Source organism: Lagenorhynchus albirostris, chromosome 10, assembly GCF_949774975.1.
Source record: "Lagenorhynchus albirostris chromosome 10, mLagAlb1.1, whole genome shotgun sequence".
Taxonomy (NCBI): domain Eukaryota; kingdom Metazoa; phylum Chordata; class Mammalia; order Artiodactyla; family Delphinidae; genus Lagenorhynchus; species Lagenorhynchus albirostris.
Genome location: NC_083104.1, coordinates 79,362,772 through 79,372,779, shown reverse-complemented (window position 1 = coordinate 79,372,779; position 10,008 = coordinate 79,362,772). Strand labels below are relative to the sequence as shown.

General features: G+C 47.3%; 1 protein-coding gene across 2 annotated transcripts in view; it reads left to right on the top strand.

Annotated features, from left to right (window-relative positions):
• The first annotated feature begins 1,603 nt into the window (after positions 1–1,603).
• The window catches only part of ELOVL5 (ELOVL fatty acid elongase 5), a 69,943-nt gene continuing 61,538 nt past the window's right edge, over positions 1,604–10,008 (top strand). For both annotated transcript variants that reach the window (XM_060163114.1, XM_060163113.1), the window contains exon 1: positions 1,604–1,758. The gene's annotated coding sequence lies outside the window, so the exon portion shown is untranslated. The remainder of the gene's footprint in view (positions 1,759–10,008) is intronic.

Sequence of the window (10,008 nt, the reverse complement as noted above, 5' to 3'; positions counted from 1 at the left end):
CTCTCAACCACTGCGCCACCAGGGAAGCCCAAAAGGCGTCCTTTGAAGGCTAGGAATAAAATAATAGAAATTTGTGTTTACTTTTCTCTTAAAATACGAAAAATTATTTAATATTTAATGTATGACTTGACAGTTATATAAGTCCATAATTAAAAATAAATACAGATATTTTGGTAGTATGGCCGAAATATTTTGATAGGTGAACACAGCAAAAACAATTGTGTCTGGGTAAAACTGGAGATTTTTGGAATATCAAGTTAAATTTGAAACTTTTAAAACCTGGAAGGTTAGAACTTGTTAGGGTGATGAAGAGCTGAACCAGCTCTGGCCTTGAACTTCGGGCAGAAAAGTGAAGAATAAAGGAGATACATTTGCCCAACTCTTCTAGGCCTCTGGCATATGCTTTTCACCCGCCCCTTGACAGACAGTTCTTCATTAATCTCCTTATCTTGGTTTCCATCGTACTGTTTACCATTCTGCATGGTAGTTGTTTCCTGACTATATCATTTCACAGGGGGAGGGGATCCTTGCAGTTTTTTATTTCTAACACCTAGCATAGTATCTGTCAAACTGAAGTCAGTGTTTGTGGAGTTGAATGGCAATCGACTGTTAAAAATCTTGTTATTTGTTTATGTTTACATTATCTCATTTGTATATAGTTTGTACACCTGTATTCTTAAGGCAATGGGCAATGGCCGAGGTCCTGGAACGGCTGGCACATGATAAACATTGTAAATACGTAAATGAATAAACTTGCCTACATTAAACAGTTGACCATGTTGGGTCCGTGGGCATGGGGTAATAGAAATACAGCCAGAGGGCACTGGGAGAAAGGCTTAATTTCTGGGGCTGGATATGGGGAAAGCATAGGATACTAGGATGATGAAGGCCTTAAGTTATCCAAATATCAATGAAAAACAGCAAGGATCTTCCACTTGTGCCCTGAGCACAAAGCACTTTGTCTTATGTGCTTAAACCTGTCTAGCTGAAAAGACGTCACTTACTCCACCACATTTTCTCCTTCTACAAAAAGTCTTGAGGAGAGATGGAGTTGGTAGTGATCACTAAGGGAAAATCAGAATCCCTAAGAAAAATCACGGTAAATCTACCCACCAGGAGTTAAGCTATAGCATCAGTTTTGAGCGCTTTTTTGTTGTTGCCTTATCTTGTTCGCGCCGGTGATCTCCGCAGGCATTTAACCCTATCATCCAAAACCAAGAAGAACTGGCTCCCTTCCAGAACCCGCGAGGAGACTGCAGAGTGGGCTTCTGCTGTCCAAACGCGGCCACACAACCTCGCCACGCCTGGCACTAAAAGAATCAGAGTTCAGGGCATCGGGAACTTCACTGGTGCTATTGCGCAGGCTCTGCGTTCCACGCAGGCTTATTAGGAAGAAAGGGGATAAAATTGCCCAGAGACACGTGAACCGGAGGGGACCAACCCAGACCACGGTTCCCCACTGCGTCGGATTCTGGAATTTACAATCACGAAAGTTCTATTGTCTCGCGATTGGCTCCGGAGCCGCATGACATCATAGCGCTTGATTCGGCCTCCCGGCGGCGATTGGCTGGCCGCGCCATTGTGACGTCACGGTCAGCCCACGTTCAGATTGTAGATACCCGGAGCCTTCCTCTTCCCATCCCGGCGGCTGCTGCTGGCCCGGCACTCCCTCCCGCCTCTTCCTGGCTCGGCTGGCCCCGGGCGCTGCCGCCGCCGCCTCGCCACTTCTTGGAGCCGCAGCCACCCTCGGCCTAAGAGGTAAGCGGGCGGCTCCAGGAAACTTCGCCTGGCCGCCGCTCGGCCATGACACCCGCGCCGGCGCGCGGCCGGGACCGAGGGTTGCGACCCACCATTGGGTCCTGAGCCCGGTGCGCACGAGCGACTGCCGGCTCGGCCCGCGCTGCGCCCGCGTGGCAGAGGAGTTCGGCAGCTCCGAGGGCGCTGGCCCGCTCCCGGGCGCGATGGCGGGCGGGGTGAGAGCTGTGCGGGCGTCTCAGGAGTTTACGCGCGATGCTGTCTCACCTGTTCGGCGGTGGAAGCAGTCGGCGGGCGGTGTGCACGCTGACGGGCGCGGCGGGAACGCACCCGGCGCGCCGACGGGAAGTAGGGCGGGTGGGCTCTTGCTCTCGGGTCTGCCCGCCCGGGCGGGATGAAGGCGCGGCCGGAGGTCCGGGGAAGAGCCCCGAGAGCGATCGCGCTTCCTCAGGGGAGAACAAAACCCGAGGGAGCTGGGAGAGCTGCCACGGGGTCGCAATGCGCGGGTCGGTGCGCGGCGCCTCTGGCCTTTCCTTTTCTCTCTTACCCTCCCGCCTCTGCCCCTCGGAGTGGGAGCCCGCTAGCCCGGGAACGCTTCGGTTTTTATTAAAACCAGATAACTGTAGCCCGCGGATCCTCGGGGAGGCCGGTGGGGAAGCGCGGGGGAGGGGACTGGAGAGCCACCTGGGAGACCCTAACTGGAGTCTGAGCGCGGGGCCGGCCGGGGAAGCCCTGGGGTCGCGTCTGCTGCGAGTGGCAAGGAAAAGGCTCTTTTACAGTGTACACGCAATAAGACTCGGCCCCCACCCCATCCCCGCTGTCTGCACGCCCGCCTCGGGGTGGAGGGAGTCGTGCCTGGAGCAAGGCTTGTTCTTTTAAACTGTCTTGCAACCGTTCCGTGCCCTTGCACTTTTAGGTTGATGGTTTCCCCTGCTCACGATTGTAGTTCAGCTCAGCTCCTGGCTTCTTGATTGCAAATTGGATAATGCATTTGGCCCACTTTGGGGTGAGGGGTGAGGAGTCCCGTATGGAAGAATCCAGTGCATGACTTGTGAGCTGGGCTGCGGAACCTAGGCATGCGGCGGGAGAATAGTGGGGAGAGAGCAGCCTTAATTCTTTAATAGCGGGCCCCGTGGCAGGAAGTGCTTTCTTTATAGGGTAGGACGGAAGAGCTAACGTTGCTTGTTAGGTTTTGTAACTTGTTCGCCTAACCATTCCGTAGATAACCTGTTGGTGTGCACTTGTTTTGCTTGCACCACCTCTCAGCCAACAGCGTTCGGTGCATAATCTCAGATAGGGACACAGCCTATCTGTGGACGAACACTTTAACTTTCCATCTGCAGTTAGGGAGAAGCGGATCACTTTTTTATTTCGTTCGGAAGCTGCCTGGGATTCTCCAAGGAAAGCTCCGTACTTGAAAGAGAAATGTCACTCATGTCCCTTTTAGATTCTGACCCCAGATTATAACTTCTCATTGCCAGGAATTTTTTCTGTACAGTTCCTCTTTTTTGTATTTCTTTTCTGTTTCTAACTGAAGACAAAAGGGAGAGTGTTATTGATGGTTACAGATGGTTAATTTTACAGAATATAGAACAGAACTGGGCTGAAAAGTGAAAGTAGAAAGTGTATTAAGATTTGATGGCCAGATTTTTTTCAAGAAAAGTACATCATAACTTCAGACACTGTCCTCACCCTCTTGACTCAATTTCCTCGTCTGTCCACAGGTTTCACGTTGCAGAATTGTTAGGGATTCCAAGAGATGACACAGTTGAAAGTGCCCAGCATGGGGCTTGCCAAATAGTGGTTTGATAAATGTTTCTTCTTCACTTATTTTTCTTCTTGGGGAAGGGGAAGTGAGGTTTAGGGGATGTGGCCAAGGATACAGCTGGAGAATCTCAAGTAACTGGGAAAATATTCAAAACTAGGTTTTCACAGACACTAATGCCAGCATTCCTGCAAAGTCACTTTTGAAAATGAGGTGAGTTATCTCCTTCCCTGGGATCGACTGAGCTTCCTTTTTCTTTTTTGTGCGGGAGGGGTGTCAGAATTCTTAATTTTTGGATGTCTGCAAGGATCTTTTTTCCATTGCCCCCTCTTTTCCTCTTAGCATAACGGTTGATTGCCCTCCTGTTTGTAGGAGTGAGTATCGGTACTTGGGTGTCTTATTTCCAACTTGAATTATACAAATCAAGGCAAAACTGTTTACTTTCCTTTAGGGTGACTTTGATGCCTAAGTAGATAGTAGAGAGTGTGAGTGATGGTTTTATTTCTTTCTTACTCGGGGCCACATCCTTCCCCTAAGAAAATTTGTAATTAAGTCTAATACCTCTTTTATGCCTACCAACTCTTTTACTGATGGGATAATCTTTCCATTAGTTAGTTCCCAAAATAGGTCTGTCTTTGCATGCATTCAGTTTCAGGTATTACTGATGTGAGCACCTTCCTATTCATAGTTGCTTTCCGTACATAATTCTTACAGCCTCCCTGTGAGAAGTGCTATCCCCTACCTCTTTTATAAAGAATTGAGAACTAAAGCCTAGAGATGCCAAGTGACTTGTCCAAATCACATAGCTCTGTCTTCTGTAACATACATGCTCCTTCCTCTGTCCTTGCTGCTGGGAGGATTTGGTCAGTGGGCTCTGCCCTTTATGTAACTCTGTTACTCTGTAACTTAAAACTCTAACCTCATGATTAAAGGTCCATCTTCGAGCCATCCAAGATTAACAATTTGCCATTTTTAAATCTGTGTCAAGTCTGTTCCTTCCTTTTAGCCCACATTTGATTTACTCTCTTTATTAATTAATTGACTTGTCAGTTACTGAGTGGGTACTGTGTGTGTGTGTCTTGGGGGAAGAGGTTGTATACAAAGCTGAAGGACAGTTTCTGACTCCAAAGGGCTTCCTGAATGAGTTTACACTTTAATCCTTTTATACCCATACTTAATCTGCACCTTCTACTAGAAGGGTATCAGAAACAGTTTTCCAGGGGGCTTGTCTCACTGTTTCTGGGAAAGCTTTATGGCAGAGCTCACCATGTTAGATGTATCAGTGCCTAGCACTGATGGGCCTGTTTTTCGTGCAAGAGACAGAAAACCCAATGCACATGGGCTTAAATGACCATCCGACCTGAAAAGTCCCATAGGCAGAACTTTTGCTCTGTTTCTCTGAAGTCTCCTCAGATGTTGGTTATGTCCATAGGCTGATTTTGCAAGATGACTGCCAGCTAGTCTGGACCCCTTGTTACCATATTCTCATGTGGGAACTTCCCTTCCCACCACCTTCCAAAGAGGGTCCTTGGCCTTGAGGTGATTGATTTTGGCTTTGGTTACTTGAAGTAATAACTAAAGCAATGAAATCTGATAACCTGGGGCCCATCCCAAACTGAGGAAGTGGATTTAAATCTCATCTCACCTACCTGGCTGCTAACTACACTTTCAGGAAGGGCCTCTGTGGACATGGGGGTGTGTCGGCTATAAGGGCCTCCAAGGATGTCAGGCCCCATCAAAGAGATGATTGGATTAAATGAAACAGAACTGAATCAATATTTGAATTTCACTTTACCTGTTATAGAGGAATCTTATGGGCGCACAGAGGTCAGAGGGTGGGCATTCTAGGAGAGGGAGTTTGGAGAGCAAACAAGTGAGTCATTGGGCATTAAAGCAAGTAGCCCAGTTGCCTGAAGCTAATAGGGCAGAAGTGGAAAGAAAGGTTAGAAAGGCAAGTTGGCGCAGTGGTTGAGAGTCCGCCTGCCGACGTAGGGGACACGGGTTCATGCCCCGGTCCGGGAAGATCCCACATGCCGCAGAGCGGCTGGGCCTGTGAGCCATGGCCGCTGAGCCTGCGCTCTGCAACGGGAGAGGCCACAACAGTGAGGCCCGTGTACCGCCAAAAAAAAAAAAAGGGGGGGCTCACTTTTATTAAACTTAATACATATCAAACTCTGCATTGAGCCCTTTTATGTGGGTTTATCTCAAGTACTGTTAATTGGTACTGTGAGCATTCCCACTTAACAGATGAGGAAATGGAGACTCAGAAGTTTTAGACTTGCCCAAGGTCACAAAGCATTCCAGCCTGGGTGGACTTGACCCAGTAGCCTGCTGTCTTTCCTGAGATGTTGGGTAACAGGACCGCTGAAGCTTTTGAACCAGAAGGAGTGCGTTGTGAATCCTGTGTTCCAAGAATATGAGTGTGGTCAGAGTACGTGGCGGGGATTGGCGAGGACAGACACCGGGGCTGTGTGGGGGTGGACTGGGAGGCTGTTGGAGGCCAGGGCAGTGGTGAGGCCTCACCTGGAGCCACAGCCATGAGCACAGACTGCAGCGAGCTAATCACATGAGGTTGTTTCTAGGACAAGATCTATGCAACTTGGAGACCAGCTGGATTGAGGGCCAGCAAGAGGAAGGGCGCTCTCAGGCCTGGGAGTTAGAAGAAATGCGGTGTTGTGGGGTAAGAGGGAGGAGGCTTTGTCCTCAGGTGGAAACATCTTAAGGGCCCATGTTCCATCCAGACAGGCCCTTTCTCCCCATGTTGGGCCCGCGGTCCTCTTTGCAGCTGGTGTTTGTCCGCCACTTTACAGGTGTGTGTTTCCACCACATTTCATCCGTTTTCAGGCAGTTTTTCACATTTTCACATATCTGGGTAGAGATGCAGCTTACAGTCAGTGGCACGGCACACAAGCCGTCTTTCGCATTTTAATATTACTGAAATCAGGATGCTTCCCAGCTTTTAATGACGTATTGTTGGTGAGAAAAGTAAAGTCTCAGTATTGCTGAAGCTCATGGAGCCAGTTGCTGGCAGAGCCAGGAGTGAGAACCAAGGCCTCTGGGTTCCTCTCACCCACTGAGTTACCTCAGCTCACGTAAGAGATACTAAAATAAACATTGCCTCCTAATACAGGATTATGGTAAAGCACACGTATATTTCCTTGTTATTAAAACGGAAGTAATCTGAGAGGTTTGGAAGGCACAGTGGTTCAGGTAGAGTGCCTCATCCTTGTATAGAGCCCGGCTGCCCTGGTTCCCTATCCTAAACTTGCCATCAGCCTTAAGAAAATCAACTCTGGGCATTGGTCCCTTTCTTTAAAAATAAACAGTTACACCAAGGTGATTTTCAAGTCCGTCTCAGAACGAAAATTTTTTATTTTCACTTTTGCCGAGAGCAAATCCTTTGTTTCTGTTTGACCAGGGATAGAGAATGAAAGTTGAAGTCATTTAGGTCTCAGTAAGGTAGATGTCAGAATCAGTGATGGAAATTACAGTTTTCTCCTTAAGAGGTTAGTCGTAACCGCTGGAGATGTTCCAGCCTAGCAGAGTGAGTTGTTCAGGAAGGTGGACTGACCTCATTTTGAGTTTCTGTCATAGAATCCCTCCTCCCACCTGATCCCGATTTCAACCCATAAATGTTATCATTACCAAGCTCTTTGATTCCCACTGGCACGTTTCCTCTACGGGGACACTTTTATTTGACTTATGCATTTGCTTTTGGAATTGTGTGGCCCCTGGATTGAAAATATTCATACTTGGTGAGTTTTTAGGAAGACTGAATCCTCGTGCTTCCTATTTAAAGCACAGTTGTGTGCGATGTCTCAGTATTCCTTGTATCTTAAGTTAGACTTTGGTACCTTTTGTTGGATGAATGTTTTCTTGCTGACTGGGATTTAGGAAATAGTTTTTCACTTAAGATTTTTAGTGCTGGGACTCTCATGCTTTCTGCAGTTAGAATAACCATTTTCTTTTTTTTTTTTTTTTTGCGGTATGCGGGCCTCTCACTGTTGTGGCCTCTCCCGTTGTGGAGCACAGGCTCCGGCCGCGCAGGCTCAGTGGCCATGGCTCACGGGCCTAGCCGCTCCGCGGCATGTGGGATCTTCCCAGACCGGGGCACGAACCCGTCCACTGCGCCACCAGGGAAGCCCCTAGAATAACCATCTTCTTGAAACACCTGCAGTTTCAAAGGACAGTCCTGACACTAGGTTCACGCCCTCCTGCTAGCACACGCCCTCTGCCCTTTTCTTTCCCCATTGTCAACAGTTTTACTGTGTCAGAGCTAATCTCTGATAAGTGTATACTAAACAGACCTAATTAAAGCCACACTGGAGAATTGGCCACTCTGGTCCTTATTTTATCTGAGTTGTTCTGAACCCCAGAGTACCTGTTCCTTCTTTCTTGGGATAGCACACACTCCTACAGAGTAATTGTGAATTTCTCCTTCCCCAAAGAAGAGTTCTTATGACGCCGAATTCAATGATTATTCATTTGCTTCCCTGGGAAGTTTGGCCGTGTGCCGTACGTCCCTTGAGAGTAGCGTACAGGGTACCTCTGCTTCAGGTTTTGGCAGAAGAAATACATTACCTTAATATCTACAGGAGTTGTTGACACCTCTGTCTGCCCTGTTTGTGAGCTGATATGTACCTCTGTGAAAATTTGAGCTTACTTCTTACAAAACTTCCGAATGTTTAGCTTTACTGTGGATCTGAGGTGCATTTATTAAGAGCATCTACTGTGCTTTTTTTTAAAGTTAGCAAAGCTATAGGAAGGGGATTGGCGAAGAGGCCTTTCAGGTTAGCAGCTGCACAGGATAGGGACCCAGCTCTGCCCCACAAGGCTGGGCAGGCTCCGGCAGGCCAGTCACTGCACCTCTGAGACTTCTGTGTAGAACTTGCAGGTGATAATACCTGTGCCTCCTTTGGAGGGTGTCCAGACTATCGGTATTATACATAAAAGTTAAGTAGGGGACTGATTTAATTTGATGAGCGTAGTTAAAAAATAATCCCTCTCTTGGATAGGATGTTCACTGAAGCATTGTTTACTCAGCTGACTCAATCTTCTGTTATAATGTTCTTCAGAAGAATAAATGACACTGCAGTTGGGCAATGTTTGCAACTTATGACGAGAATGAGGCTGTTCTGTGGGTGCTAAATACACTACATGCCAGGCGCTTTTCTAAGGTGCTCTACATCTGTCAATTCATTTTGGCCTCACCAAATCCCCCCATGAGGTAGGTACCCCAGTTTTACAGATGAGAAACTAAGGCACAGAAAGGTTAAGTGACTTGTTCAAGGCCTCCCAGCTAGCAGGTGACAGAGGCCGGGTTCAAACCCAGACTGGTTGAGGGCATCCAGCGTCGGTTTCCTTGTCTGACCCCAGCGCCGCCTGGGTTTGATCTACAAGGTGTATAAGACCTGAGGGGTGTGGGTTGGGAGGGAAGGGCACCCACATCCTCCAGGCAGCCTCCATCTGCGGATTGTCTGGTCTCCCTTGAGTAGAGGTGTACATCCTGTGTGTTTGGAGAACATCTGGGTCATTCTGACACAGGGCTGGTTAAAGGCTGCTTGTTCGGGCTGTTCAGAATAACATCTTCCCCAGCCCTTCAGTCCTCTTGGGATTCTTACTGTTTTAGGACTTCCTCGTTTTCTTTCTGGGTGTGGGTCACTAGGTCTGACAACATTATGATGGCTGTTAAGTACCATAATTCCTAAAATACGAGGATCACAAAATTCACAGAATTGTTTATATATTAACATGAAATGTTACCAGGTGATAAAATAACTGTTGGCTTTAGACACTCTGTGGAGGACATGATAGATTGATTGCTGGGTTGTGTTTGCTTTTAAAAATGCCAGATCGTACCAGGCTTTTTTCTTTTGGAAACACATTTTAACCCTGCCTGTTCCTCCCATTCCCACCCCCCCCACACACACACACCTGAACAACAGTTATAAAATATGGAGGTTTAGATTGAGTTTTTAAAAAGAAATGTGTTTTCGTGTCACACCCTTATTTATGTTACACAGGTTTGAATTAAAATCTAAGACATTTTCTCTCCAGGGGGGTACATAGCTTATCTTTGTTAATTATGTTTCTCCACCCTCTTTTAATTTCAACCAAGGCTGTAACGCTGCCTTTGTATATTTTGTATGAATTAGCTTGGAGACCATGACAGTTTATTTTGAATATTCAAGTAATCACGTCAGTTAATCAAGTAATCATATCAGGCTGCAGTCAGATTTAGAATTATAAGTAGCTGCTTAATGTTGCTTAAATGTTGCTTAAAAGCCGCTGAAATGTTTGTCTCCCAGCTATCTGCAAGTGCAGTCTGATTTGTATGTTAGAAATGGGGTGGAAGTAGAGCTCGGCCTCTTTAAGCTGGGTCTTTAAGGGACCAGTTAGAGGCTTGCAGAGGGTCTCATATCCAGATCTGTGCGGCCTTCCATTGTCTGCAAGTTTGTTTCAGCCAGGAAGGCGGTTGTCCTGTGAAA